Source organism: Lissotriton vulgaris, chromosome 4_1, assembly GCF_964263255.1.
Source record: "Lissotriton vulgaris chromosome 4_1, aLisVul1.2, whole genome shotgun sequence".
Classification (NCBI taxonomy): domain Eukaryota; kingdom Metazoa; phylum Chordata; class Amphibia; order Caudata; family Salamandridae; genus Lissotriton; species Lissotriton vulgaris.
In genome coordinates, this window is record NC_141691.1 from 1994054618 (window position 1) to 1994073895 (window position 19278).

Sequence of the window (19278 nt, forward strand, 5' to 3'; positions counted from 1 at the left end):
CAGCTACGGCTCGAAGGCAGGCAGGCAAAGCTCTGGCTACGGGGTCAAGAGTGGTAGAGAAGTAAGCGCATGGGCGCTGCTTTGGGCCAATGGACTGGGTCAAGACTGACAAAGCGCATCCCTCCCTCCCTTTCGTGAGTGTAGAGGGAGAAGGGCTTCGTGTAGTCGGGGATTCCTAGGACGGGGGCTGAGCAGAGGGCATCTCTTAGCTCGATGAAGGAGGATTGGCATTCAGGGGTCCAAGGGAGTGGGAAGGGGACATCTTTAGCCAGCAGAGAAAGCAGTGGTTTCACAATGAGGCTGAAATTTGGCAACCACTGTCGACAGAAGGAAGTGAGGCCTAGCAGGGGGCGGACTTGTTTCTGGGTCTTAGGGACAGGGGTCTCTAGAATGGTCTGGATTCGGTCGGGAGTAAGTTTCCTTCCGTCTTTGGACAAGAGGTGGCCTAGGTAAGTGACCTGGGGTTGGCAGAATTGCAACTTCTTTTTGGAGACCTTGTGGCCATTTTCCGCAAGGAAGTGCAGGAGTTGGATGGTGGCTGTGACTGCAAGTGGAGTGGTGTCGGCCGCCAAAAGGATGTCATCAACGTATTGTATCAACACCACTCCATCTGGTAACTGGACTGCATCCAGTTGTCTCTTGAGGGCCTGACTGTAGATGCTGGGACTTTCAGTGTAGCCTTGGGGTGCTCGACAGAATCTATATGAGCGGGCTTTTAGGGTGAAGCCAAAGAGGTATCAGCTGTCTGGGTGGATGAGGATAGAGAAGAAGGCGTTCTTTAGATCAATAACAGTGAAGGTGGTGGCAGTGGAAGGAATCAGAGTCAGAATAGTGGTGATGTCAGAGACTACGGGGTACTGAGATACAACTACTTTGTTGACCTCTCGTAGGTCGATGATGAAGCGGTACGCTTTCTCATCTGCCTCTCCTTGCTTCTTTATGATGGGTAGGATAGGGCTGTTGCAAACATTGCTAACTACTTCCTCTACCACTCCTGCATCTATCAGGGACTGAATAATCTTTACCAATGCCTTCTCGCCCTTGGGCGATATCCGATATTGTGAAAGTTTCGGGAGTATTGCGTCCTGTCGAACAGTTATGTGCACTGGGTCGATCATCATGCGTCCTACGTCCGAGTCAGTTTTGGCCCACAGATATGGAGGCAGAGTGTCATGTAGGGACGAGTCAGCGTCAGAGACGGAAAACATGCGTCGGGAAGGACAAAGTCTGAGCAGAGCTGGGTTGTCGTACAGAAAGACCCGAACTCCATCTTGCGAACACCTAATAGTAGCTCGGAAATGTTTCAGCAAGTCAAGTCCCATAATGGCATCAGGGGTATTGGAGGAAAGCAAAAACGTTGTGTCAGTGATGTTATTTTCTAAGTCAAAGGAGATCGGTGTGGACAAGGGGTTAGTGGAGGGCGTCCCATCGAAACCTATCGATGTTACAAGTGAGCCAGACAAGGGTGCCCTTGGAATCAGTCGTTTAGATAACGCACTACTTGTCGCGCCAGTGTCTACCAGAAATGGAGACTTCATACCCAGGACCTTAGCGGTGATGTAAGGGCCTTGCTGGTCAACATAGAGCTCAACTGGATCCCTCCCTTGCCCTAGGCAGTCCTATGCGAAGTCGTGGGTGTCGTCGTAGTCAGACTGTTGGTACTGGTTCCGTCGGGGACGGTCAAATGTGTTCGGTCTGCCTGATCTGTTGTTATTTATGTCATTCGTGTACCCTCGTCCCTGTCCTCTATTTCTTGGTCCACCCGCTACGTCTCTGGGGTCCCTATTCTTATTCATCTCCAACAGGACCGGACACTGGGATTTCCAATGGCCGAATCCCTTGCAGAATGCACACTGGTCCTCACCAATATCCTTACGTCCAACATAGGGTGCAGGTGTACGGTCTTTAGGGGGTGGGTTTCTAGGAGCATTTGACTGGTAATTTCCCTTGTACTGCTCTCGTCCTATAGTCACCCCCTGCAACTGTGCAATCATCACCCTCTCCTTCAAGTCCTTTGTCTTTTTCTCAGTCGCCCTATCATTTTCGTTTTTCTGATGCTCATAATACTGGGCCATCTGGAGGATAGCCGCGGGTTTGGAGGCTGCCCAACTACTTTCGCTAGCTTACAGTTTCTGAGAGACTTCCTGCGAGAGACCTTTGACATAATTCCGGACAAACAGATGGTGTCCGGTTGCAGTGGTCATGTCCTGGCCGCTGTAATCGGAGAACACCGTTTCAAACCGGGAGAAGTATTCTGATACGTCTTCCTGGGGTTTCTGGTGACAGGCCGTTACTATCGACCAGTCCACTTTCTTTTCTGGGATCAGGGTTTTCAGTTTCTGCACAATTTTGTCTGGGAGTTCTAAAATGGATTTCAAAGGCTTCTGTCCAGGCTCTCGTTGTCTATCTATGCCATCGAGTTGTGACCAGGTATGTCCGAACAGCTCAAGGTGGTCGACTTTCCGGATTTGCTTCCACACATCAGCTGGCAGACATAACCCACAAAACAAGTCGATGTCAGCTAGGGTCATAATCGTCGAACCTAAGGCTTTACCTAGTTCAGTATAGACGGCAGTGGGGTTTTTCCGTAAATCGGGCAGAGATTTTCAGAACGTCAGAATATCTTGCCGATCCCATGGCTGGTAGACCCAGTTATAAACTACTCTCCCTCTTGCATCTTGATGGTTAACATCATCGTGTGTTCCCTGACCTCGTGGGGGGACCCAGTAGGGAGCAGCCTCTCTTATAGGCATCATGGCGCCAGATTGTTCTATTCGTGGTTCGGTCGCTACAGGAGTCGTAGGTTTAGCTTCCAACCCTTGTTCAGTGAGGTGGTGGAAAACCTCAAGCGTACGTGCAAGGAGGTCCATCACGTCACACTCGCCCTCATCCCCGATATCGACCTTTCTATATAGAGTCGTTAGGCTCTCGGGACCTTTGTCTCGGTATCGGTCCTCATAAGCATTTAGGGCATGGTAACATAATCGTACGACAAAGTGCCGTCTGTGGCTCCCAGCATATGAGTTGAACATATCCGTGATGTACTCCTCACTCTCCTTCCGTTCTACTAGTGTCTTTACTACCTTGTCGATCCCTGCTCGCTCATCCTTGCTCAACCTGTTCATTCTCATGGAATCTGTCTTTCGGGCTTCAGGGTCGTCTAATACTGTTGCTTGCGATGTATCGAGTACAAGGGGTTCGGCCGGCGCGGAGGCCATGAGGACCGAGGCCCTGGTACTATTCTCGCCTGTGCTTGGGGGTGGCGGGTGCTGTGCTAAGGGTTGGAAAGGGGCATATGGAGGGGGCATGTAGATGATTGGAGGACATAATAAAAGAACATTGTTGGCTTGCTGTTTCGAGGGTAACTCAGGGTAGAGCGTAGAGGGTGTTCTGACAGGACACTGACTCGATGTTTCGGACTCTTGCTTCCGTTTGGCTTCCTCTCTCTCCTTTATCTCTTCCTCTAACTTTCTGGCAGCTAGGTGAGCTGCTTTTCGTAGCTCTTTCTCTAATCTGATTTCATTTCTCTTTTTACGTTGTTCTGTTTCTTCGCGCCACATGCCGAGACTATCAAGCATAGTGGGCGTTGTCTTATTGTTACGAAGGGCTGTTTCCAGCGCGTTTATTTTATCCTCATCGAAGGATCCTATCAGTGGCCACTGACTTTCCTGATCCTTTTTCGTATATGTATGCCATAGTTTGCTATAGGGAATGGCGATTAATCCATGCTTCATGAACATGTCCTTATTAGGGGTGCCTTCCAGTGGAGCTGGATGGTTCATCTCTAATAAGCGGTCCGGGCTGAGCCAACTACCAATCAGTGGGGAGAAGATAGGCATGACAGATTACAACGGGGAACAAAGGTCGGCACTACCTATCCTTTCACTACTTGCAAAGACTAGACAGAATATTTCTATTCTACGTTATTTGCAAACAGAGAATATCTCAAAGAACCAACTTCGAACAGTCAATGTTCGGACAATCAAACAATCAGTGGGGAGAAAGAATAGGCATGACGGGTTACAACGGGGGACAAAAGTCTGCGTTACCTACCCTTCACTATCTGCAAAGGAAGAGAGAATCTTTCTATTCTTCCCCGTTTGCAGACAGAGAATATCTCCAAAAAGAACCAACAATTAAAGAGAAATACTAGTATTTTCCAAACAATCAAACAATCATTTCGCAATTTGTCGTGTTACACGACCTTACCCGGACCGCATGGACAGTTTCTTGTCTTCCGCATCCAGCGCCCGATCGTCCTCTATTCTCCGTAACTGTTGCGGCACTCCTGATGTTTACCTGGTGGCCATTACTTCTGGGCAGAGGGTTGGTGAGATTGGGGCTCAGATGGCTTCTCCCCCCTTTTTGCGCTTTTGCGCTGACAAGGTCATTTTCCTCCAGAGTCAGTTCTTTCTTCCTAGGGTGTTGTCTTCTTTTCACTGTCAGGAGGATATTGTTTTCCCAGTGTTTTTTCCGGCTCCTGCCTCTCCTGAGGAGGTGCTCCTCAATTCGTTGGATGTGCTGAGGGCTCTCCGCATCTACATGGAGCATACGGCTGGTTTCTGTAAGGTTGATTCCTTGTTTGTCACCTATGGCCTCTCGGGGTTGGGGCTTCGGCCTTCTTTGTCCACCTTGTCTCGTTGGGTCAGGGGCGCTGTGGTTTCTGCTTACGATTCTGCCCACTGTCCTCTGCCTTCTTCTGTTCAGGGTCGGTCGACTAGGAGCGTTTCATCCTCCTGGGCCATGTTCAAGGGGGCCTCCTTGAGGGACATTTGTAATGCTGCCACATGGGCTTCTCCCAATACTTTTGTTTCCCATTATCGTCTTCAGTTGGGGATGGTGGCCTCTGCTGCCTTTGGGGCTCATGTCCTGTCCGCGGTACATGGTTTGTGATATGTACTGTTTTCTGTTGATTAAAATGGACCTGTTTTCCTAGCACTTTTTGGTCTTTTTTTTCTTGCAATCACCGTGTTCTTGGGTATGGGCTCACTTGTAAGGAATGGGACGGGGAGACTGGACGAGGAGGTAATGCCCAGTTACTCACCGGTAATATCCATTACTCCGAGTCCTGGTCTCCCCGTCCCATTCCTGAGCCCTACCCTCCCTCCCTGGTTTGGGTTTTCTTTGGGTGATTGCCTGTTTTTGTTCTGGGTTTTCTTTGGTATTCTCAGGATGTCCCGATGCTGCACTTCCCCCTTTATTGTCACGTGATAGTGACGCCACCTTGGGGGAAGTGCAAACAGCTCAGCTAGGCTAAAGGTTTCTGTGGAGCAGACCAGCTGCTCACTTGTAAGGAATGGGACGGAGAGACCATGACTCGGAGTAAATGTTATTGTCGGTGAGTAACCGGGCATTCAGAGTTGGGTGGCATCTAAAAAATTCGCAATCCGGAAGAGAGTCTCCACCTCCTTTCCCCACCCACTGAATTTCCTCCACCATACTGTGAGGGAAGTGTCAGTCGATTTTCTTGTGTAATTTATAAGTGGCTCATTCCCTCTTAGTAATTTAAGAGCACTGTGGGCCCTATGTCCAAAAACATTTTTGCTGCTGTTTATCACCATAAAAATATATTTTAATACATTCAAACTCCTTTTTAGGAGTCGGTAAATAACTACCAAATCCTAAAATGGGGTTTCATCTCCCGAAAGAAACACAATTTGGAAGGGAGATGTTGTGGGTGGCCCTTCCATACGGCTATTCTTGAGGAATGTCTGACATAATATCGACAGACAGAATATCGAAATGCAAAAATATCGGAGCAAAAATATTGACAGCAAAAATATCGGAATCCTATATTCATTAAGGTAAGTACAAAAATATCGAAAAAATAATATCGTGGTACAAAAATATCGGAATCAAAAATATCGTTTTTTTAAATGTATTAATAATAATGTAAAAATAATTTTAAAATACATATAATTTTACAAATATTAAATAAAAATATTAAAACAAAATGAAAACTAATACATATACATTTAAAATGAATAAAACACTTAATAATTTAATGTAATTTTAATTTTTATCATGTAATTTATTTGATTTACTGTAATATTTTTTTGTTTTTACCCTGTACGCCTGTACCCCAAAAACCCAAAACTGACCCTGAACCCTAAAAATATCCCTGTACCCCAAAAACCCAAAACTGACCCTGAAACCTAAAAATACCCCTTTACCCAAAAACTGAAAACTGACCCTTATCCCTAAAAATACCCCTTTACCCAAAAACTGAAAACTGACCCTGAACCCTAAAAATACCCCTTTACCCAAAAACTGAAAACTGACCCAGAACCCTAAAAATACCCCTTTACCCAAAAACTGAAAACTGACCCTGAACCCTAAAAATACCCCTTTACCCATGAACTGAAAACTGACCCAGAACCCTAAAAATACCCCTTTACCCAAAAACTGAAAACTGACCCAGAACCCTAAAAATACCCCTTTACCCAAAAACTGAAAACTGACCCTGAACCCTAAAAATACTCCTTTACCCAAAATTAATTAATATTATTTAATTACCAATTAATTATTAATTAACAATAACAATAAAGTAAATATATTAGCACATTTGCTGTAATTAATTTAATTTAATAATTAATATTATTTTTCCCAATTAATTAATTAATAATAACAATAAATTATATATAAAAAATTACTATAATTATTGTAATTAAATAATTAATATTAATTATTTACCAACTAATTAATAATTATAAATATGTACAAAATTATATTAATTATTTAACTAATTAATAGAAATTATTTACCAATTAATTATTAATTAAAATATGTACAAACATATATCAATTAATTAATTATTATTAAATTACTTCCCACCCTATTCCCCTATAAACCCATAACCCGCTACAGAACATATTTATCAATTAATCAATTAATTAAAAATAATAAAAAAATATTTCTCAATTAATTAATTAATAATTCCTACTAATTAAAAATTAATTTAACATAATTAAATTACTTCCCACCCTATTCCCCTATAAACCCACAACCCGCTACAGTAGTAAAAGACAATATTTAATTAAATTACATTAAAAATAAATAATAAAACATAATAAATACAATATAATATACACTAAATTTATTTAAAAATGGATATTAGTAACATCGAAGTTATTAATTTCGATATTATTGACATCGATATTTACAACTTCAATATTACTGATATCATACCAATATCGATATTAAGACTGTCGATATTACTTACCTTCGATATTTTGTCCCATCGATATTTAAACTTCGATATTTTTGTATATCGATATTTAAAAATCGATATTTTGTCTGTGTACCATTCTTGAGGAGATATATATAATATTTCTTGATCGAAATCCAGCCACAAAACACTAGGAAATTTACCGACTCCCGAGTTGGGGTGGTAATGCATTTTCAAAAGGGCAAGGGTCCCTCTGGGAGAACATCCCCTTTGTGAATGGAATAAAAAAAAGTTTATTGGGGAGTAAGTAAACAGTGGTCAAAGAGTTTACCGCTAACACGCCCAAAAACTTTTTTTTTTTTTAAGTAAACGTTACTTTTTTAACCCCATCCATGCTGTTGATGACCGGGAGCCGTCATGGCACACAGTGCTCGTGTGCTGACGACGGCTCCCGGCCGTCATGACCGCACCCGCGATCGGAATGTGCCGCACAGGCGCAGAATCGCGGCCGCTCCCAAGGTTGTTAAAGTGCAACCCCATTTTCTTTAAGGAAAACATGTTTCATTAAAAAAAGTTTACTATATTTAAATGTGATCAAAGACATAGTGGTCTGTTGACCCCAGCTGACTACCATCCATGTGGTGGCATCCAATCGGAATTAGTTTCAATTTGCGACATACCTCATTAAACTACATGAGGTAGGTTAGATTGCTACCCACTTCGAATGGGAATTTTGCCATAACTTAATATAGTTAGTTAGCAAAACCCCAAACTTACTGCAAAAATACTGTTCTCTATTTGCGCACCCAGAATTTTTTGTGGACATTTTTTGTATACGTGTGAGAGTAACAGACCCTTAAAAATGAGAGGAGTTGCAGCCCAGCCAGTGATGATGGACCCAGTTCAATTTTCTTCCTTATAGTTCCCGGTTACACACAATTCAGTTGAAACAAGAGAGACCAGTTCTATTTACAGGCTCTTTTTAAAGCTTAGTGTCATTAGACTCTGCCCTCAGTCTAGGGTTCAAGGCGCCTTAGTTTGGGACCTTGAACTCCGGTGCCCTGCATCCATTTCTGGTAAGATTAACAAATCTGTGTATAATTACGTACATCTTGGTATTTTTTAACTTTTTCCCAATAGGCGTTGTGGATGTTGCAGAGAACTTTCAACTTGATAATAACATCTACTGTCAGCAGCGTTTGTGGGGCCAGGGCAGAATATTATAAGTTAAGGTCGTAACTTGATTATTTTTTGGGAGGAGAGAAAATCAGTATGATACTGTGCCTTTTAAAGTAACCAAAAGCCTATGAGATTCCTAATAGCTAGGTGGCATTTGAAGGTCACTTTAGAAAGCAGCCCTGAGGGTGTCCCACAAAGCATTTTTTAACAATAATGCTTTTGACCCATATTTGCTGGTAACAGTTACTAATGCACTGGAATTAAAGACCACTTTAGTATAAGGGGTGTTGAGGGTCCTTAGAAATTATTTTGAAAACTGTTTGGAAAATCGATATTTTAAAGCATACTGAGCCAAAACCATTGGTCAAAACAGGATTATATTTAAATTGAACTTTACTGAAAGTTGGTGGGCTTTGGTAATTCCTAATAGAATTTTCTAAACATTTGTTAAAGATTGTTCATTTTTATTTACAATGCTTCAGTTACATCAGTCAAAACCAGAAAAGATATACCAGTTAACTTACTTACTGTGCTATAGAAAACAGAACACCACCAAATGCATGAATGCGGATATCCAATACTGTGCAGACATGTTACATAACTATTACAAGTACAGATATTCTTGTGCCAAACTGTTTTTAATGTGTCTTCACTTGTTTTATATATTTATGCTTATGTTTACTTCTTTGTAATCTTCTGCGAAAGGTAGATTTTGAAGAAAGCACCTGTTTAATAAATCTAAAAAAATTGAAATCTCCAAGAGGTCCATTGACACACTGTGGTTAGACACGAGGTCAAGATGTTCATCAGCCTGCACTACGGGCATCTCCGGCTAGCCGCTGGTGCACCAGGCCTCAGTGTGTGGCTTCACTGCAGTTACGAGCTAGCACCACTACAGCAGCCACAGTGTGCAGGGGCAGGTCGCATGTGCAGTCACTGTTGCCTGTGGGACCTCGATGTCCAGTGTTCAGATACTCACCCATCTTGAAAGGGAAGTTATTACTGATTCTCTTGTCATCACTGAATGAAGCAATGATACTCTCGTAGAGCCTCCCCTAACCATGACCTTTTACCTATTTTTTGTCACTTTATTTCCCAAGAGGCAGGAAAGAGGACTTTTGCCTGCATGTGACCCTAACCTGGGTCTTGACCTACAGACGATTCTTACCTTGCTCACACCATCACATCACCTAACTGGCTGAAAGTGGACCTGCGGCAGCATGGTACACAGGCACTGAGCTAGCACACCTATTAACATCGCAAAGAAAAGCAACCCTCAGCCCCTTATTTTAGGGCTGTCCTGGCCCTACTCTCACCCCACCCCCTCCATAGTGGCCCTTGCCTCCATCCCTGCTTAAAAATTATATTGAAGCTCCAACTGAAGTACTGACAGTGGTTTCAGTATAAAAATGTGTAGACACGTTTTCAAAGTTTAGCAATAGGAAGCAATGTATTATGCTCCCAGAATTCTCTCTGAATTTATGCAAATATTTTCACAAGCTTAAAAAGCAAGTTTGATGATTTTTTGCTTTCAAAATAAAATGTTCATAAAGAAATGAAAGCAAGAAAAAAACATTTAGCTAAACTAATGTAAAATTTTGGGTACCATTTCTTTCCAGTATCAGTTAGTAACATGTGTTGATGTGCTAGTATTTCACATAAATATTCATAATGGAAAATCAGTGTAACCAGTTTCAATAAAATTAAGGGGGAAAAATAAACAAGCATTGGCAAAGCCAGTAGGTCTGAAATTGGTGGTCAGCTTTTTAGTTTTGTCAATGTGTGTATTGTTTTGGAATGGTTTATGTAAAACCTTATTGGTGTGGGAGCTGCTGGGCCCTCACCATTATAACAAACATTGTCAAAATCAAAAACAGTTTTAGTCTTAAAAAGCGCACACTGCCACGGTAGTCATCGGCACTGAACAAAACTACTTTGTGTGGTGATATGCTCCTTGTGAAAGAGCGGAATGTTGTCACTCACAGTGAAACCAGCCGATACAGAGAGAGATATATACTTTTAATAAATGCAAAAGATCATGGTCAACTCCAGACCAAATTAGGAGCCCTATTATTAAAGAAAGTCTCAAAAGAGCACCCATGGTATATGTCCTTGCATTAGGTGCAGCGATACAGCTTTAATGAATTCACAAGTACTTACAGAAGTAGGACAAGAAATAATATTCCTAGAAAACATTTGTTAACTCTATTTTAGCATGTGCAAATATGCATTTGTAGATTTGCTCATGCAAAAATCTAAGGGGCATATTACCAAGGCGGCGAAATTAAATTATCGCCGCTTTTGCTGCCGTTTTTGGCCAAAAAGGGGCGATAATTTAATCACCTTATCAGCAAAGACACGCTATCGCACGTTTTGCTGATTTTGCGCCCCTTTCACAACGCCCAGCTTTGCATCTCTAATGAGATGCAAAGTGGACGTTCCGTGCCAAAATAACTGGAGAAATGTCGCTAACCGGCATTTCTCCAAATATCAAGCTGCACGCTAACAAGCAGAGCGTTAAGAAAAGTAGTGCTAACCACAGTTAACGCTACTTTCCTAATGCCTGCTTGTGACCTGACTTAGCCATGTAATCCAATGGGAGGTGGATTACATGGCTAAAATCACCCTGCCCTGTCAGCAAGGTTTCACTGGTAGCAATGTGATTATCGCTGGATTTCAAGCGATAATCACACTGCTTACCAGCTAACGCATAGATTCCTGTCGCTTTGGAGATAAGCGTTGCTGATAGCACGCTATCTCTGCGATGGAATCCAGCATTAGCCTGCGATAATTATCCTTGCTCTAAAAACGCTGAGCGATAATTATCGCAGGAGATTGCTAATATGCCCCTGAGTGTTTGCAAGTTCACCTACCCTCCAATCACTTTTTTCCCAACTCCGGAAGAAGGTCTACGTCTGACATTGTCAGGAGTAAATTTCCAACATTTCTCCCTATGGGAAAAGATTAGAGAAGAGTTGTTGAAACCCCATAAAACATGCAAGTTAATAGGTTTGCACAGACTTAAAAGGGTATTCTAACCCTGGAACTATTGCTTACCACAACCTTCCTGCCCAAATGTGGCTTACATCTGCAAGTTGTGCATATCACCTCTGACCTGAAGTCTCTAGCAAAAATACAGTATCTCAACAGGCTATACACACAATGTTCTGTGTATATTGGTGTAAGTGTCATCGATGCATGGATATGCCCTCCACAGGATGCCAAATAAAAAGGCCTCTAAACGTTGGTAGAAGATTGTCATGCACATGTAGCGTTGCCCCCAGTGTGCGCAGTAGTGAGGTTGGGATGCTGGTAGGCATGCCTTACACGTAGTGGCACACTTCTACTGTCATGGTGTTGAGACTGGAACACACACTGGGTACCACAGTTATCTTTGGTAGCTGAGTCCCACACCGCGTGACGTCCCACTGCATGCTGGAACACACCGCGGGTTCCACCAAGGATGATGACTGATGAATCCTTGGGGAAACTTGATGTGGGATTGATTGTTTTACAATCCAAAAACCCAACTTGTAGTAAACACCTCGGGCAAGGAGCGTGGAACTACCTCAGAACAGAATTCTAAAACCAGGATCACAATTGCAAAGGGGCATCAGATGGGTAGCGCCCTGTGAAGGTCCTGAGTGGCCCGTGGCAAACGTGTCCACAACTGTGCTGTGATGGTTTCCAGAAAAAGAGCTGCAATGCTCCAATGCCTGTGTACAGGCATGAGTGATATTTAGAGAATCACAGGGCAAACGTGCCACCCTGTGCCCAAAAGCAACCAAGGACCTGCTTGAACTGACTAAGTACCCTCAACACTCTTAATTACGTATCACCAGCACCGCCCAAGATACTGCACAGTGTCTGCTAACTAACCCACAGTTAGAGCCAAAGACTACATCAGTGATACATGTACAGGAGCATAAGTACTGCAGAAGGTCACAGGGAAAGATGGTGACGCTTGCATCCATTAGTGCACAGAAGTGTAGGCCAATGGGGCTGTCAATAGCACCTGCCACTCAGGGGCCACTGCTAAGGAAAGGATCTCTACGACCATCCGTTGATCCGTAATGATCATTAGCCTACCAGGTGTTTCTTTATGTCTGGTAAGGCCAGCATAGCCTACCCTTGCCGACGAAACCTGCAGGGCGGCTCGTCCCCCCTCCATGCTTCTACTGCAGCTCAAACAACAACTGCAACCATTGTCCTGCTTCAGTAATTGTCTCTGGCATCTTCTGTAGCACATTCTTCTTTTTTCAAGCCTAGTGTTGTTTTATGAATCGTTCATTTGCACCTCTCATCGTTTGAGCGCGCTCTTCCTCCCCTACTAATCTACACTCCCCTATTAACACTCCTAACCTCCCTCCATCTGCTTCCCTGGGCTCTGGGACTCACGCTCCATTTGCAGCAAGAACATCATTACTCCTGATTGTTTTCTTTCGCTAAATCTGCACATTCTTTGCTGAATGGGGCTCGTCAGCCCCTGGTACCCACGTCAATCCAGCCGCGCCAACCTCTGAAGCTGCCAATGGCGCGGTGATTCGTCTGGCTCCTCCTGGCGCCTTCCTTAGACTTCTTCATTTCAGTTTCTCCTGGCTGGCCTTTCCAAACTTTATGCTCTCACTCGATTCACTTGTGGCAGACCTTCTGAGTGCAGACCTGAATGCATTTAGATTGCATCTCTGTCCTAAATATTGTTTACGATAATAGCTTCCAATTGGGGATAGAATTTGTATTCTAAACTCTAATAAGGTATTTTTTAAGACAATATTTTGGACACAATATTTCTGTGCCCATTATTCTGACATATGACCTTGATGAAGCTTAGATAGGCCAGTGGTGTAGTCATGCCCGCTCTCAGTACACGTCAGACAGGGGCGGCCCTAGGCTCATGGCAGCCCAGGGCAGGAAGCGTAGGTAGGGGGCCCCGGAAGAGGGGGTCTGGGTGGGGCGGAGCCCCCCGGAGCTCAGGAAGGTACCAGCGGGCCAGTAGTGGGTAGGGAAAAAAAAAGAAGCCAATCAGGAACCAGGAGGAACGCAGGTGCGGAGGCCAGTGAAGAGGGGTGGGGGGGTGGCGGAGGTCAGGGTGTTTGCAAGTGGAACAGAGCTGGAGGCTGCCAAATCCCTGCCAGGGGCCGCCCCGCAAATATGTATCCATCCTCAGAGGTTTATTATATTAAGGATATATATTGGCGTGGTGGCCCCTGGGGTTTGGTGGCCCTGTGCAGGTGCACAGCTTGCACATGCCTAAGGCCGCCCCTGCGTCAGATGGCATAGTTCTCTCCTACAGAAGGCCACAATGGGGAGAAAATAGAAATCCTTATCCAGTGGCAGCAAGAGAGGGTGACACTCTGGTGTGACTACTCTTATGTCCTAAGTTATTGCAAGCGGCTAGGGCAACATTTTCATTACTGGTGCGTTCTGCCGTCAGAACATGCTTTAATAAGAAAAGAAAATACAGTATTTTATAGGGAGATTATAGACTCCCAGTTCCTATATATCGGGCCATAGCATACTTCTGCCACTTTGAGCATTGTAGATTACAAGTGTTACTGTTACACGTTTTAATGGTACCCCTTTATCTACTCCTGAAAAATGAAAGGCTGAATGGCTTTACCAGGATTCTGACATGCTGATAAGAGGTGAGTTTGACGCTCTGAGCTATTTTACTTGCATGTATACCACTTTTGAACATAAATTGCACCCATAAAAACACAATAATAAGAACGTAGTTGCTCGGTTTGTCTGTTAGATATACAAGCTCTGCCTAGTAATGTCATAACATTGGACTGCATGAGGGCTTAAGTCCTAAAAAAAGAAGTGGGGGACTGACCAAGTTAGGCAGTATGCAAGTGACATCAAAGCACATAACATCACGACGCGCGATATTCCACGTGGCATAACAGTAAGTGACCTCACTGGAAGTGATGCTCTCATATGTGTATGTTATAACATATGCCAACTGAAAATGCAATAAAATATGTTTTTTTAAAAAGTTCTCTCCTGCAAAGCATATCATGTAACATGCAGATCATAGATTTCTATTTTATTGAGATAGGTAAGTGGGTTACTGCTTGAACACAGATCCTTTTGTTACTTGCAGTTAATAAATTGTGATCCTTCTAGTAGACCACAGTGAGCTATGAAAGGTTTTTGACTGGCACACATTGTAACCCTGACTGTCTCATGTAACCCATCTTGTATATTGATTTACATACTTATATGATTTACTTGGAATGGATAATGTATATGTTATGTAAAGTGCTCTAACAATCTGCATTGGGATGAGTAGCGCTATAAAGAAATAAAATAGTGCTATTTAAATTGTTATTTGAGTATAAAGTGAGACAGACCAACCCATATGACATTTTACAGTGCATGCACTTATATACAACAAGGTAAAAAGCATGCATCTTTTAAGTACCTTTGAAGAGATAACAAGCTGTGTGCTTTTGTTTCCTTGCCCGTGCATTTGCATTTGTGAGGTTCCAGGTCACTTCCAGTCCCATACTTGATCAAAAGGAGGTCTGATGGCCCCCTTAACGTCTGTCTTTATCATTGCCCAGCTGGAGGTGCAAAAAAAGCCCCCTTGCTGCCTGCACGCTGCTGCTGGGAATTGAAAGCAACAACGTGCAAGAGCTGATGAACGCGTCAAGGTGTCTCAAAATGACACCGGGACAAGTTCAGCATATTTCTGTGTGGGCCACTACTTCTTAGCAGGGTAGATGGCTTCCACCCTGTGAAAATAGTGGATGGACGCCATGTACGCATGTGTACCCCCAACATGTGCCCTAGACTTCATGCACATTTCGCTCTGTTCCCAAACTTTCTCCCGCATAGGGAGTCGAAGCATGCACAAGGTGTTCTAACTAGTAACCTCCTGCTACTGCTTGAACAGTGTGCAGTCTGAGGGTCATTGAAGTTGAAGGCAGTGGATATGTAAGTGTAACAGAATTGATGTGCATACTTGCGAGGTCCACCACGAGTAGGGAAATTCTGCTTCAGCAAAGTTACACTTTGAAAGTAAAAGTTGGAGTTTTGATGAATGTATCCCAAAAATTAGGAAACACAGGCAAGAAATGCGAGGGGTCAGATGTTCAGCATTCTAGAATGGGTTTTAGAATATGGATGTTTGGATTGGGGATGGTTACATCTTAGCGAGGGAAGTGAGTGGATAAATTACCCTTTTCCTCTGCTTGTGCTTCCACCTTCTAACCCTTGGATAGTCACAAACATTTTCCAAGGGGCCAAAATGTGTGGTCAGTGATGTAGCTGAGTGCCGCACTGATTGGGGATTGGGGTAGGGGATTGACAGTAAGTGGGTGAGGGGAAAGCAAAGCATATACATCTGGTGGCTGAACTGCACAACGTGTAACCAGAAAACCTGGGATTAATCTCAGCTCCTCCACTTAACAAAATAGTGTGATCCTAGGCAATTGTTTTATTTCACGTTCCCTCCTCATTCTTCATAATCACATATAAGAGAACCTTGAAATACATGACGTTAGGATGTGTGCTGTACAAAACTTTCTCCAGTGTTTGATTTAATAAACTATGATGTTGTACATGTATAATAGGAACAAAGGCCACTCAAAAAGTGCACATTACAACTGATTCACCTCTTAGTTCACTATTGTCATTGTTGTCAGGGTGGGGGGCATGGAAGAAGGAATGTTACAGAAATCATGTTTGAAAACTATCCCTTAGCAATGCACTGATATAATCTAATGTACTAAGGTTCTGCAGTTCTGCATGTTAATGAAATATACTTTTAGAATTTTTAAGAGACTTTATCATACTTTTGCACATATGCTACAAGTTGTCTTTAAAAAAATGAAGGTGTTTATAAAAAGTTAAGCAGTGCAAGACACCCTATTTACTTTCTTTAGCTTTTATTAACCTTCAAATACAAGTTTGCCTGTTTCTATGTTAGTGCTGTGTTGAGTTAGCCGCAAGGTGCTGCTGTTGACCAGGGGGCTGCACGCGGCCCTCGGGTCGTATTTTGAGTATCACCGTTGCAACCAGTGGCATCAATCCGTCAGATACTCTTGTAGATTTAAGCAAGGCACGTACAGGTGGTCGCCTCCTTTTCATATAACGCAGCAAGGTTGTAGAATTCTAGCCCCCCCCCCGACATTCGATGTGAAACCAATCACTTGGTCTTCCGGAAGCGCATAAAAAATGTTCTGTTCCCATAAGCCTGCACTTAGTTCATGAACATCGGCCTCTAGCGCTGGGATGCCTTCGGGTATCCATGCGCTTTATAAATGTTTTACAATTACAAATAGTATGAATGGTCACCTGAGTAAACTAGGATCTCTTCAACGTAATCAATTGAGCTACCAAACGAGGTAACTGAAACTTAACAGTCCCTGCCAGATCCCAGTGTTATTGATGAGTGCTAGGTAGGAAGATTTGTTGTTCAGTGTTTTGGCTGCTACCATTTAGAAACGCCCAAAAATATGGAGTAGCCTATATCTGAAAAAGGAAATATATCAGAGAGAAATTGAGGAGCGCTTGAATGCTGTAGTAATAATGGGTGAGCCAAGGAAAAAAGTAAATGAAATATAAAAAATAATTTATGAACGTTCTAATATGCCTCACGTGTTTTAAGGTTGATTCACCTATACAGATTAATATCACCCTTTAATTGTTTTACATCTTTGGTGGGAAGCTACTTTATTTTCAACTGTGACTACTTTTGTTGATTTAGGGCCCGATGTAGGTAATAGGGAAATACCGATTAATAAATACCGAATTTTACCGATTCGGTATTAGAAATTGGTATTTCAGATGTACGTAAGAATTCGGTAAAAAATACAGAATTCTTAATATTCGTCATTACCGAATCGGTAATTGAGATTCGGTAATAACGAATACCTACCCATTCATTCCTATGGGCTTGGAGGCCCATAGGAATGAATGTGAAGACATTCGGTATTATTGATTCGGTATTACAGAATCGGTAATACCGGGGAGGTATTAAAAGGGTGCCAGGGTGTCCAAAGGACACCCTGTTGCACCACCCTGTTGCACCCCTGAAATGTGCATGTGTGCACATGTGGCACACATCCATGCCCTAAGGGCATGGAGGTGTGCCATATGGCACATTTCAAAAAGCTAAAAAGTGCTTTTTGAAAGGAAATCGCTACTTACCACCAACTTGAAGTTGGTGGTAAATAGCGATTCCTTAAGGCTGAGGTGCATTGTTTTAAGTGCTACCTACATTGCATTTAAGGAATCGGTATTACTGATTCCTTACATGCAAGGCCAATAAGGAATCGGTATTAAGGAATCGATATTTACCGATTCCTTATTACTGATTCCTTCCCTACATCCCACATGGCTAAATACCGGTCGGTAACGGTGAAATTTAACGAATTTCACTGTTACCGACCGTTATTTGCCCACCTACATCTGGCCCTTAGTTTCTTGTTTCTAGACAACGTGATTAACATCTTCTCGGAGAATAACCATATTGATAATGGTGACTTTTTTCATTATTTTATTTTTATATTTTTAAACTATGGTTTATTATTTTGATTGGGATTGTTTTAGCTAGGAACAATAGTTTGAGACATGCTCGCACAACGTCCAGGAGAGCTGCCCATTAGGTGGGAGGACTGGAGGGTGGCATTTGAGACCTATTTGGAAGCAGTGGGTGAAGAAAGCATACAAATAGAAGTAGTTGCCAATACCCCCAATGAAGAAACAAAATTATGAGGATGATATGGATTTGAAGAGAAGTGGAGACGGTGAATACTAACACGCTATGAGAGTGCCTGCCTGTAATTACAGAAGAAAAGTACCTGGGTGGAGAAAAACAACTTTTTTTCAAGGACATTACTTCATGGTGAAGCATTGGAGCAGTATGTTTCCATTTTACAAATGCCTGCTGCTTCTTGCAAATTCAAGTGTTTACAAGGAGGAAATAGTTGTGATAATTTCATAAATCAGAATTGTAAGATTAAAATTCAGGAAAACATGAGTGCCATTTAAGAACCCACATTGAATAGAGCAATGCAAATAGCAAAAGTAATTAAAAGGACTTCTGTTTATGTGAAAGAACGTAATGCTAACCAAGCAAATATGAAATGGGTGGTTAGGTCAGAAAGGAAAATAATGTGTCTGGATAAAAAAGATTCAGAGACACCTAAATCTGATACTTCTGAGAAACCAACCCTGATTATTTCCTCAGTAGGAAGCCAGCTCTTTCTGTACTATATCTAAACAAGATATACTGTGCAAAGAGTTCTGGCATTCCCTTACTAGTGGACAGGGGCTTGCTCAAGCAATGCCAAGGTGCTCTTTTAGGAGGGTAGTGTTGTCGAGCAGTCTTCGGCTTATCAGAGAGGTGTGTGAGACATCTGCAATTACACACAACAGTCAATAAATGATGCACAACTCAATAAGGAGATCCACACCAATTTATAAAAATAACACATCTTTATATATGTTTAGGCACCATAATCAATATGATTGGTTAAGTACGTTTTTCATGAGAAACACTTTTCCATTTAAAAAGTTGATGGTGCATTTTTTGAGAGGCAGCAATGTTATCCTATGGAAGGAAAAACAAATAAGGCATATGAGTTATTTGCAGCAACTTACGAGAACAACCTCCTTGACTTGAGGTGAGAATGGGGCAAGGTCCAAGGCAGCAATAGCAGGTCACCTCCAGCGGTACGAGGATGGACGGTTGCAGTGGTGCAAAACAGCGTTGGGTGCCAATTGCAAACCAATGGGGATCAGTCTTCATGTACAGATGCTGCCATGACGGACTGGGAGGCCATCTGGGCTGAACCAACAGGAGGGCTCAGACCTCACGATACTCGGGAGGAGGTACACCTTTGATCCTCTTCTCCAGAAGCCAGAGGCGATGGTGCAGAAGTGTCCTTAGGCGTCGGGTTTTCGTCACGTGGAGCGGT